Consider the following 14,256-nt stretch of genomic DNA (forward strand, 5'->3'; position numbering starts at 1 on the left):
AGGGAACTATCTAGAGTTGAATAATAATAAGAGAAACAACTATGTATGTACTAAGTGATGATTATTATCCAGCAGTGTATCTATATCAGATCTGGCTATGGCTGAATATCAGTATCGTCAAAGCTCTTTTACTATTCCCCATTATTTGAAATGGAGGCCTCTCTTGGGCCTGTTCTTATACTTGAATATATTCCAGGGGTATTTTAAAATGTGAAACATAAAGAAAAAAATATTTATAAACGCCTAGCACCATATTTAAAGTTACTATGAAACTACTTATTTCTACTTAAAGGGCCGTGATACCCAAATTTTTTCTTTCATGATTTAGAAAGAGAATGCATTTTTAAACATCTTTCTAATTTACTTCTATTATCTAATTTGTTTTATTCTCTTGATATTCTTTGCTGAAAAGCATATCTAGATATGATCAGTAGCTGCTAATTGGTTGCTGCACATAGAAGTCTCATGTGATTGGCTCACCCATGTGCATTGCTTTTTCTTCAAATAAGGATATCTCAAAAATGAAGCAAAATAAATAATAGAAGTAAATTGTAATGTTGTTTAAATTTGTATGTTCTATCTGAATCATGAAAGAAAGATTTTGGGTTTAGTGGCCCTTTAATGCAGGTGCTCCGGTCAGGACTGGATATTATTTGAACATATAACTCACAGAGATAAGTAACCCTTTTTATGTGCTAAATGTATAACTTCATAACAAAACACCAAGTAGTGCATCTACATAAAACCTGTTCCCAGTTTACATACTTCACATTTTTGAGCCTGAGTAACTGCGTGTTCATGCCTTCAACAACATATCAGGTGTCGCGCCCTTGGCTGAAAGCAAAATCATAAGATGTGGTTTATTTACGGTTTATTTAGCTTATTTCTCGGGCATAGCTCATGTTAATATTAGAGATTGATAAATAAGCAACCCTCCGCGGTCTCGGCCGCAGACCGCAGAAGGGGCACCAGTGTCACCAACCCTTTTTTTTTTTTTTCCCTCCCTTAATATACTCTGGGGCAGCGCATGCACCGTTGATCTCTTTTTTCAAATATGTTTTCGTGTCTCCCTTGGGGCCCCCCACTAAACCCCGCAAGAAACACATAGAAGCGATAAGGGATACTAGCCCATTCACTGAGCCTCCACTTTCTCATGATTCTCTATTTAGTTCTAAGGCTTCCTTGTAGTGTGACTTTGTGAGATTGTATGTGGCCAGTTGAGATTATATGCAAAAAGGCAACATCTTGTACAGTCAATAAAGTGTAAGCATCGGTAAACAGGAATATAACAATTTTTAAAACCAACATTGTAAAACAACATTTAGCGAAACTAGAAAGTCCTCATGCTGGCTTTAGTTAGTCCCAGTAATGCTGAACATCGATAAACATGAATAAAACATTTTTAAACCAGCTATATAAAACAATATATATTGATACCATTAAGTCCTCAGGCTGGCTTTAGTTTGTCCCAACATTGCTGCTTTATAGACCGTCTGTTAGAGACAATGCTGCCGGGGTAGAGAGATATGTCCAGTAACTGCGGTAGAGCCATTTCCGTTAAGAATAATGTGTTGTCGTTATATATCCCAAATCGGGAGTCTCCCCTGTGACCCCTCTCAAAAGATGTCTCCGTGTCGTGACCGTTTGACCAAGAGTCTGTTTGGGATAAGCTGCTGAGCTTCTTGATGTGATTAGGGGCCATTGTGCCGTTTGCTTTGGTGCCATTCCTGTGTTTAGTTGGTGGAGTCACGCTAAGAGGTTTTTTGAAGGTAGGGTTCCTCTGTTGCTTGTCAGTCGCCTGCGGCTTCTTAGCTTGCTTGGGCAGCTTCTGTCGGTATGGAGCCTGGAGAGATAATTCTGTGTTAACTTTAATTTCTCTTTTGTCTCATGGAGGGGAAGCCGCAGGAGCGCTCTTAGCCGCGGTTCCCACATCCACAACTGCCACCACTTCATCTTTCGCTCCACGTTCTGAATTGATATACTTCATACGTGATTGTATGAAAAAGTCCCAAGGAGCCTTTTGTAGTAGATCCATAAAGTGTTGCTCCATTTTCTCCATAATAACATTGATGCGGGCCAGATAGTTAGTTTCCATCACGGCAGCCATATTTATTGCGCAGCAGTAGTTGGTGACCTCAAGTAATCTAGTGCTGGGGAGGTTCTTTTTGCACCAAAAAGCTGAATAGGTGTGAGAGATTTATATTTTATTATTACCAGTCCTGACAGTTACCCTCGGTAAACCGAGGGGGGTAGCGCTGCCTGTCCTGAGCTGCCGCTCCAGGCCTTTTCTGTCCACTCTTGTGTTCCGGCGTCAAAAATACAGAGATTAGTCCAGTTGTTGTCTGCCCGATCACAGTAACAGTAATGCTGATCCTTTTGTTTATTGTATCCCTGTAAAAAGTACCCTCCACCGGCAGTTTGATGGGTAATCTGCAGGAGCACTAAGAAGATGCGACCGTCCACAGTCGCTGTTAGGACACGCCCCCTAGAACATATAATTTTTAAGCAACTTTCCAGTTTACTTCTATTATCAATTTTACTCCGTTCTCTTGGTATCCTTTACTAAAGAAGCATTAATGCACTACTGGGAGCTACCTGAACACAACATTAAACCAATCAGCAGCCAACTCCTGAACTTACCTAGGTATGCATTCAACAAAGTATACCAGGAGAACAAAGCAAATTGTTAATAGAAGTAAATTGGAAAGCTGATTAAAATTGGATGCTATTTATGAATCACAAAATACATCTTTTTGGGTTTCAGGTCCCTTTAACATTAGTATAATTATTATTTAGCAATCCAGTTTTATATATATGTCATATCTCCAAACAATTTTAAATAAAGAGAAGAACAGCTGTTATTATAGGCTTGCACACTCCAGAGATAGATCAAGGACAGTCTAGGGTTGGAGACAAGGTAAGGGTGTTAAAATTATTCAGGGCTAAGTTACAGGTTGGCAAGGTAGAGCTAGCTTGTTTGTTGAGAAAGGTCTCAGCTACACATATGCATTACAATTAAGACAAATGCAAATAAATAACTAAAAAACAATTATACCTAAATGTTGAAGCACTTGAGAGTGATGCAGCATAGCTATAATAAGCTGACTAGAGATTAACACCTGAACATCTCGTTTGCCCACATAGCCACTCATCTGTGATTTTATCCGGGGAGGGGCCTGTATTTGAAGTGTAGTTACACTACATAGACTGTGCTTTCGCTGAACCAAACAAAGGTTTCTGTGCAGGAACACTTCAAATAATGTCCATGTAAACTTAGTTTCACTGTACAGTAACTATATTTCACACACTAGAAATTCTTGCCACTGCAAAGCTGGCGAAACTGATATGGCTGAAAAGGTGCATCTAACATGAAGGGCAGTTCTTTGAATATTACACACTTACTGCAATGTTTCCCCATGTAATACCATTAATACCATGAAACACCCATCAAACTCCCATGAAACACTTATATATTCGTATTGTATATTGTGATCTACCGTGCTTATTACAAAAAGAAAAAAAAAAGTTTAAAGTATTAAATAACTGCATTTTTTAACATTGTAAAACTAGAAAGTTGTGTATACTGTCTTCTATGACTTATTAACTGTCTTTCTCACATCTCTTCATGGATGTCCTCTCACTACCTTAAGCTAAATCTCTCCAAAACTGAGCTCTTTATTCCCCCCCCCCTTTTCTAAAATCTCAACCCCCCATCTCTCTATGGCCTAGATTTAGAGTTTGGCGTTAGCCGTGAAAACCAGCGTTAGAGGCTCCTAACGCTGGTTTTAGGCTACCGCCGGTATTTGGAGTCACTCAAAATAGGGTCTAACGCTCACTTTCCAGCTGCGACTTTTCCATACCGCAGATCCCCTTACGTAAATTGCGTATCCTATCTTTTAAATGGGATTTCTCTAACTCCGGTATTTAGAGTCGTTTCTGAAGTGAGCGTTAGACATCTAACGACAAAACTCCAGCCGCAGGAAAAAAGTCAGTAGTTAGGAGCTTTCTGGGCTCACGCCGGTTTATAAAGCTCTTAACTACTGTGCTCTAAAGTACACTAACACCCATAAACTACCTATGTACCCCTAAACCGAGGTCCCCCCACATCGCCGACACTCGAAAATTTTTTTTTAACCCCTAATCTGCCACCGCCACCTACGTTATCCTTATGTACCCCTAATCTGCTGCCCCTAACACCGCCGACCCCTGTATTATATTTATTAACCCCTAATCTGCCCCCCTCAACGTCGCCTCCACCTGCCTACACTTATTAACCCCTAATCTGCCGACCACAAAGCGCCGCCACCTACGTTATCCTTATGTACCCCTAATCTGCTGCCCCTTACACCGCCGACCCCTATATTATATTTATTAACCCCTAATCTGCCCCCCACAACGTCGCCTCCACCTGCCTACACTTATTAACCCCTAATCTGCCGACCGGACCTGAGCGCTACTATAATAAAGTTATTAACCCCTAATCCGCCTCACTAACCCTATAATAAATAGTATTAACCCCTAATCTGCCCTCCCTAACATCGCCGACACCTAACTTCAATTATTAACCCCTAATCTGCCGACCGAATCTCGCCGCTATTCTAATAAATGTATTAACCCCTAAAGCTAAGTCTAACCCTAATACTAACACCCCCCTAAGTTAAATATAATTTAAATCTAACGAAATTAATTAACTCTTATTAAATAAATTATTCCAATTTAAAGCTAAATACTTACCTGTAAAATAAATCCTAATATAGCTACAATATAAATTATAATTATATTATAGCTATTTTAGGATTTATATTTATTTTACAGGTAACTTTGTATTTATTTTAACCAGGTACAATAGCTATTAAATAGTTAAGAACTATTTAATAGCTAAAATAGTTAAAATAATTACAAATTTACCTGTAAAAGAAATCCTAACCTAAGTTACAAATAAACCTAACACTAGACTATCAATAAATTAATTAAATAAACTACCTACAATTACCTATAATTAACCTAACACTACACTATCAATAAATAAATTAAATACAATTGCTACAAATAAATGCAATTAAATAAACTAGCTAAAGTACAAAAAATAAAAAAGAACTAAGTTACAAAAAATAAAAAAATATTTACAAACATAAGAAAAATATTACAACAATTTTAAACTAATTACACCTACTCTAAGCCCCCTAATAAAATAACAAAGCCCCCCAAAATAAAAAAATGCCCTACCCTATTCTAAATTACTAAAGTTCAAAGCTCTTTTACCTTACCAGCCCTGAACAGAGCCCTTTGCGGGGCATGCCCCAAGAAATTCAGCTCTTTTGCCTGTAAAAAAAAACATACAATACCCCCCCAACATTACAACCCACCACCCACATACCCCTAATCTAACCCAAACCCCCCTTAAATAAACCTAACACTAAGCCCCTGAAGATCATCCTACCTTGTCTTCACCATACCAGGTTCACCGATCAGTCCAGAAGAGCTCCTCCGATGTCCTGATCCAAGCCCAAGCGGGGGGCTGAAGAGGTCCATGATCCGGCTGAAGTCTTCATCCAAGCGGGCCAGAAGAGGTCTTCCATCCGATTGAAGTCTTCATCCAAGCGGCATCCATCCGGAGCGAAGCGGCAGCATCCTGAAGACCTCCACCGCGGAACATCCATCCTGGCCGACGACTGAACGGCGAATGACGGTTCCTTTAAATGACGTCATCCAAGATGGCGTCCCTCGAATTCCGATTGGCTGATAGGATTCTGTTCCGATCAGCCAATAGAATGCGAGCTCAATCTGATTGGCTGATTGGATCAGCCAATCGGATTGAACTTGATTCTGATTGGCTGATTCCATCAGCCAATCAGAATATTCCTACCTTAATTCCGATTGGCTGATAGAATCCTATCAGCCAATCGGAATTCGAGGGATGCCATCTTGGATGACGTCATTTAAAGGAACCGTCATTCGTCGTTCAGTCGTCGGCCAGGATGGATGTTCCGCGGTGGAGGTCTTCAGGATGCTGCCGCTTCTCTCCGGATGGATGCCGCTTGGATGAAGACTTCAATCGGATGGAAGACCTCTTCTGGCCCGCTTGGATGAAGACTTCAGCCGGATCATGGACCTCTTCAGCCCCCTGCTTGGGCTTGGATCAGGACATCGGAGGAGCTCTTCTGGACCGATCGGTGAACCTGGTATGGTGAAGACAAGGTAGGATGATCTTCAGGGGCTTAGTGTTAGGTTTATTTAAGGGGGGTTTGGGTTAGATTAGGGGTATGTGGGTGGTGGGTTGTAATGTTGGGGGGGGGGTATTGTATGTTTTTTTTTACAGGCAAAAGAGCTGAATTTCTTGGGGCATGCCCCGCAAAGGGCCCTGTTCAGGGCTTGATAGTGTAGTGTTAGGTTAATTGTAGGTAATTGTAGGTAGTTTATTTAATTAATTTATTGATAGTCTAGTGTTAGGTTTATTTGTAACTTAGGTTAGGATTTCTTTTACAGGTAAATTTGTAATTATTTTAACTATTTTAGCTATTAAATAGTTCTTAACTATTTAATAGCTATTGTACCTGGTTAAAATAAATACAAAGTTACCTGTAAAATAAATATAAATCCTAAAATAGCTATAATATAATTATAATTTATATTGTAGCTATATTAGGATTTATTTTAAAGGTAAGTATTTAGCTTTAAATTGGAATAATTTATTTAATAAGAGTTAATTAATTTCGTTAGATTTAAATTATATTTAACTTAGGGGGTGTTAGTATTAGGGTTAGACTTAGCTTTAGGGGTTAATACATTTATTAGAATAGCGGCGAGATTCGGTCAGCAGATTAGGGGTTAATAATTGAAGTTAGGTGTCGGCGATGTTAGGGAGGGCAGATTAGGGGTTAATACTATTTATGATAGGGTTAGTGAGGCGGATTAGGGGTTAATAACTTTATTATAGTAGCGCTCAGGTCCGGTCGGCAGATTAGGGGTTAATAAGTGTAGGCAGGTGGAGGCGACGTTGTGGGGGCAGATTAGGGGTTAATAAATATAATATAGGGGTCGGCGGTGTTAGGGGCAGCAGATTAGGGGTACATAGGGATAATGTAAGTAGCGGCGGTTACGGAGCGGCAGATTAGAGGTTAATAATAATATGCAGGGGTCAGCGATAGCGGGGGCGGCAGATTAGGGGTTAATAAGTGTAAGGTTAGGGGTGTTTAGACTCGGGGTACATGTTAGAGTGTTAAGTGCAGACATAGGAAGGGTTACCGCATAGCAAACAATGGGGCTGCGTTAGGAGCTGAACGCAGCTTTTTTGCAGGTGTTTGGTTGTTTTTTCAGCTCAAGCAGCCCCATTGTTTCCTATGGGGGAATCGTGCACAAGCACGTTTTTGAGGCTGGCCGCGTCCGTAAGCAACTCTGGTATCGAGAGTTGAAGCTGCGTTAAAAATGCTCTACGCTCCTTTTTTGGAGCCTAACGCAGCCTTTATGTGGACTCTCGATACCAGAGTTATTTTTATGGTGCGGCCAGAAAAAAGCCGGTGTTAGTTTTTCGGGTCGTTACCGACAAAACTCTAAATCTAGGCCTATAACTGTCAACATCTCCATCATTACCTCTACCCCACATGCCCGATGTCTTGGGGTCACACTTGACTCAGATCTTTCTTTCACTCCTCACATTCAGGCCTTGGCTAAATCCTGCCGCTTCCACCCTTAAAAATATCTCTAAAATTAGACACTACCTTACACAAGACACAACTAATATTTTAATCCACTCTCTCATCCTTTCCCATCTTGACTACTGCAACTCTGTCCTCTCTGGTCTCCCTAGCTTCTGTCCAGCTCCTTTACATTCCATAATGAATGCTTCTGCCAGGCTCATCTTCCTTATACGTCACTCTTCATCTGCTGCAGCTCTCTGCTAATCCCTTCACTGGCTTCCTCTTGCCTCCAGGATTAAACACAAAATTCTGACTCTGACATGCAAAGGCCTAAACTGCACTTCTCCCCTTTATATCGCAGACCTTCTCTCCAAATACTCTCCCCCCGTCCCCTTCATTCTGCTCACAACCTCCTACTCTCCTCCTTTTTTGTTACCTCCTCACATTCCTGTTTACAAGACTTTTCCAGACTTGCTGCCATCTTGTGGAACTCTCTGCCTTGCTCCACAAGACTCTCCCCTAGTTTTGAAAGCTTCAAGCACTCCCTAAAGACTTTTCTGTTCAGGGATGCATACAACTTACACTAACCTTTCCTAATACTAGTTCCTCTCCTCCATGAACTCCCTTAGAATGTAAGCCTAAGAGTCCAATTGCTTGCAGATCACCTTCACAAGAGCTGACTACAACAGTGCATCTCTAGGCAGGGCCCTCTACCCATTTGATCCCTATAATTGTTACCTTGTATACTGCCTATGTTTATAGTGCTGCGGAATCTGTTGGCGCTCTACAAATAACTAATAATAATAATAATAATATTAAAATCCCAATCAATACATCTTCTTCCTATGAAAAAACATGCAAAAAGAAAAATAACACCTTATTAAAATAGTGACGATACATTTAATATATATTATTGCATTATTATTGTATTGTATATACATAATAAATACTATTAGGCCCACCACTACCTACACTATTAACCCCTTAGGTGCCATAACCCCCACCACAACCTGAACCCTCTACACTTTTAATCCATAAAGGGCCATAATCACCAACGCAACCTTGAACCACTACAATATTAACCCCTTAAGTGACATAATCCCCACTGTAACCTACACCCTCTGGACTATTAACCCCAAAGTGACATAACCTAACCCCTCTAAAGTAAACAAATAAAAAATAGCCCAAAATAAAAACAACAAAAAACACATAACAGTAAAACACAACAAAGTAAATAAGCCATTAACCAAAAGTACTTAACAATATATAAGCACAAAATTAACAAAAATACTCAACAATAAACAAATATCAATACAACTAACAATACACAGCAATAAACAAGTACTAACACAACCAATACACAACAATAAGCTAGTACCAACACAACCAAAAATACACAACAGTAAACAAGTACCACAACACTCAATATACAACAATAAACAAGTACCAACACAACCAAAAATATACAACAGTAAACAAGTACCAACACAATAAAAAAACACAATAAACAAGTACCAACACAACCAATACACAACAATAAACAAGTACTAACACAACCAAAAATACATAATAAACAAGTACCAACGCAACCAAAAATTTACAATGATAAACAAGTACTAATACAATCAATACATAACAATAAGCAAGTGCCAACACAACCAATACACAGCAATAAACAAGTACCAACACAACCAAAAATATACAATAAACTATACCAATACACAACAATAAACAAGTACCAACACAACCAATACACAACAAACAAGTATATACAGCAATAAACAAGTACTAACACAACCAAAAATACACAACAATAAACAAGTACCAACACAACCAATACACAAGAATCAACAAGTGCCAACACAACCAATACACAGCAATAAATAAGTACCAACACAACCAAAAATACACAACAATAAACAAGTACTAACACAACCAATACACAACAATAAACAAGCACCACTACAACCAATACACAGCAATAAACAAGTACCAACACAACCAAAAATACACAATAAAAAGTACCAACACAACCAATACACAACAATAAGCAAGCACCAAAACAACCAATACACAGCAATAAACAAGCACCAACACAACCAATACACAGCAATAAACAAGTGCCAACACAACTAACAATACACAATAATAAACAAGTGCCAACACAACTTACAATACACAATAAATAAGCACAAAAGCAAAGCAAATTATTAAACACAACAGTAAGAAACAACAAATATTTTTTACTCACCTTCCAAAGTCTTCATCAGATGTAATTCACAACGATGCAGGCGATAAAAAAAAATCCTGGAATAAAAAAATTTCAAAGACTCCTCTACCTTTCTTCATCAGATGTAATCAACAATGATCCTGGTGATGGAAACCCCCCAAAAATGTCTGGATGAAAAAATAAATGCAAGGGCATCTCTTCTTTTCTTCATCAGATGTAATCCACAACAATTCTGGTGATAAAAAAATTCAATGGCTCCTCCTTTTTTTCATCAGATGCAATCCATATGGCGACGGCTCCTCCTCTGCAATGACGGAATCTCAGTCCTTCTTGGTGGCGTTGGATCCTCCATGGTGGAAGCAGCTCCAGTGGTCCTTCTTGATAGCAGTGGTGGTGGATTCTCCATGGCAGTGGCAGCTTCTCCTCTGAGGCAGCGGCTCCTCTTATTCCTTCATCCACTCTTCATGCACTCATATTTTTTTTCTTCTGTCAGTTGCCCCCTTTTATAGGGGTCTTCTGGCACCTCTATTGGCTGATTTAAAAAAAAAATATTTAACTTAATAGAAGGATTTCTATTTGTTATGTTTTGCTTTTTTCTTGTTTTCCAGTATAATGTGGGCTCAGTTAATGTGACATTATTGAATCTAAATTGGGGCACAATTATTTAAAGCTCTTTGCTTGTAAGATTTTCTGAGAAATCTCGCCAGTACTATGAAGCCCCTGTCCTAATTCTGTAAAGGAAGTTTTTACTGTGTGACTTTTAAGTAAGCATACATTACAATTTTTTTATGTACGTTTGCAAACATGGCATTAATGGCTTTTTTTCTGACATTTTTATGCAATCACAATGGGTAACAAAAAATGATTGAATAACATTAAGCAAATTAGTTTGCATGGATAAAAGTTCTATCTTATAGGGTGCCTGAGAGAAAGATTAACTTAAAGAGTAAAATAACACATTCATACATGTATTGTTATACCCTACATGACCTGCAAACATCACTATTACTAGTATTATTTATCAGTTTTATTCACTTTACGCATATAATAATTGTTTATGGGGGGGCGGAGTCTACTCTCAAAGCGGCAAGATGTGTCTAGATGAAGCTCTCTGAGTTAAAGCTATTTTTTTTGCAGTTAGGCCATAGCAAAATCTACAAAATATTGTCTTAATATATCAGACTGCATTTCTGTATGGTTGGAGCCTTGATTTACCTCAAGAGTGGATTCCCTGACTATGTTATTGCCTATGCTCTTTGGGATCAGCTGCGTGACAGACATTCTCACAGGCCTGGAAGCCATATTGTAAGCTGCTGCATCCATGCAGTCAGATTGTCACGAATATAAAGCTTTGTGAGAGTCACGGAACGCAGGTCTGGGACTGCCGCATTATTACCCCCCCATTACCGGGGTTACGGGATCCTGTAACAGGATATTGAGAATAACTTGTTCTTCCCCCTGAGGAAATTATCAGCAACGATAGCGTCTGAGGCGCTTAGGCACTGGACAAATTGTTTTATCATTTTTCCCTTTTAATACCAACATTCCTTACATTTCCATAATACCACCACTGTTATTGAGGCTAACTAGCATACCGGCTAAAGATGGCGACTGGCGCCGAAACAATTCTTTCAGCCGTGACAAGGCTGCTACAGGATCACCATATGAGGATACAGCGGGTCTGGGCAACTGAATGGGAGGGTCTCCGTGTGCTGGCTAGACAAGTTGGCCGCGATCGAAGTCTCACAATGGCAGGAGATCCTGTAGAGCAAGAGGAAGAAGAAGCAGCCGATTGCCATGAGCCTGGTCATAGCTTTCCAGAACCGATATCCCAAGTTCCAGCCCTGGTGAAGGCGATGCCACCCCTCAGCACGCCTGCTAAACTTTCCTCGGCAATGCTAAAAGACCCAGCTGAAGTCCCGGTAGTGATCGAGACGCAACCGCAAGCTTCCAGGCAACAAGAGATAGCTGAGGCAGAGACAGTCTGTGTGGAAGTAAAAGTCGGAACCCCGTACTCAGACATGACTCACCTCTCCTACTGTGATAAAGACATTAGTGAGCTGTGTCAGGAGTCCCATAGCGGTACAGTGTCGGTGGGGGTACTGAAACAGCTAGAGACTCGACCGATCTACATTGCTCTGGAGATTTGGGCCACAACGGAGAGAGCTTCCACTGCATATTGCCGCCTATCCCTGGGAACAACGAGACTGAGTGTCCGACTGTCTGGATGGAGTAACACTCAGGGAACTTTCTGCCAGCCATTGCTCAGTACATGCACCCTTTTCCCCTGCTGGACTTTTGACCCTGGGGGCTTTTGGTCACGACCCCATGCAGGATTTGGTCCACCCGTAAGTGTCACTGAAGGAAGGTATGTCAGCACTGGATATCAGTAATTCCTACTCCACATTTGCCTTTTGCCCTGGGTGACCTAATTTCATGCTGCCGCTGGTGGCCTTGCCCTGTATTGGGACTAGCTCTCAGGAGTGGACTGTGGTTAATACAGCGTTAAGCTGTGAGAACTCTTTGGACACTATATGAACGTCTATTGCCTGTGTCTTGCTTAACGTATGTAAATGCTAAGGCTCTGTATCCTAACACTTACTTTGCTCCTTCTTGAGAGGGATAGAGTGAGGCCCTTGTTATTTAGAACAAAGCTAGAGTACCAACTGCATGCCTTCATGTTTTTTAATGTAAACTTTATTGTCCCTGCTGAGAGCCCACTAGCTTTTTATTATCGCACAAATTACCTTTGTAATAGCTGTATCTGATGTTTATCCCAGTTCATTTAGGAACCAGTTGTCTGTACTCATTATATATATGCCTTTCTCTGTGTGTTCTGCTTGATCAATATACATGCCTATGTCCCAGGGGGGTATACAAATTGAAGGGTTATTTTACTGTTACTTGAACTGTCCTAGGATGTGTATAGCAAGGTGCCCTATAGGCAGTTTGTATATGTGGGGTGCTATCTCTCCCTATTAGCGGCCGTGATGGGGGAATGCGGTCCCTACCATAGATTTACTGCTCAAGTCTGTACATTACCATTGCCAGAGTGTCAAATTCTGAAACCAGTACTTATTTATATCTCCCACCCCCGCCCCATATACCACATATCGCTCCTACAAAGAATTAAGCTCCCAGATTCCCCAATTTTTTGGTACTCTATATTTTTCCTAGCCGGCGCTAGCCTGACATCATCTCTAATTTATTCCTCAGCTTAGGTGGTCATATATAAAGACACCAATATTTAAGTTGGTTATCATACAGTGTTCATGTTCATATATACTAGTTATATTGTTTGAAGGTCCAAGAGTGGCCTTATCGAAGTAGAACCCTCCTTATCTGCGCCCTTACTATTTCATGTGGGCCCAAAAGTGGCCTAATAGTACCAGAAGAGGTCAATATCAACATACAAAAAAGAGGTTCCAGTTACCTTGGCCTACTTTATGCTGTAGTTTTATGTAATTGTTAATGTTTATCATTTTTCTTGCTGTGTGGTTTATTTTAACACCTGTACCCTTGCAGCTAAGGTAATCTGCCAATATTTGTACATGTATCTATTAACCTCAATAAAAAATTGTTTTATAAAAAAAATAATAATAAAAAAAAAAAATAATTGTTTATGAGCAGATAAGTTCGTAGATACATCACCTAAGTTTATGTATTTCCTATATAGGACCAAAATTACTATTGGCTAGATTACGAGTTTTGCGTTAGAGGCTATGCGGTGCTAACAAGCAGTTTTCTCTCACCGCTCACTTTCCTACAGTGCTGGTATTACAGGTTTTTACAAACCCGGCGTTAAAAGGCAAGAAGTGAGCGTTCAGCAAAATTGTGCTCCTTAATACCAGCACTGCTTAAGTTAACGGTGAGCTGGTCATACATGCTCGTGCACGATTTCCCCATAGGAATCAATGGGGAGAGTCGGCTGAGAAAAAGACTAACACCTGCCAAAAAGCAGCATAATACTCAGTAACGCAGCCCCATTGATTCCTATGGGGAAACACATTTTATGTCTACACCTAACACCCTAACATGAACCCTGAGTCTAAACACCCCTAATCTTACACTTATTAACCCCTAATCTGCCGGCCCGACATCACCAGCACCTACATTATATTTATTAACCCCCAATCTGCCGCTCCGTACACCGTCGCCACCTACATTATACTTATTAACCCATAATCTGCTGCCCCCAACATCGCCGACACCTACATTATATTTATTAACCCCTAATCTGCTGTCCCCAATGTCGTTGCCACCTACCTACACTTATTAACCCCTAATCTGCCGCCCCAACATCGCCACCACTATAATAAACATATTAACCCCTAAACTGCCACACTCCTGCCTTGCAAACATTAGATAAATATTATTAACCCCTAATCT

Source organism: Bombina bombina, chromosome 8 (genome assembly GCF_027579735.1).
Source record: "Bombina bombina isolate aBomBom1 chromosome 8, aBomBom1.pri, whole genome shotgun sequence".
Lineage (NCBI taxonomy): Eukaryota > Metazoa > Chordata > Amphibia > Anura > Bombinatoridae > Bombina > Bombina bombina.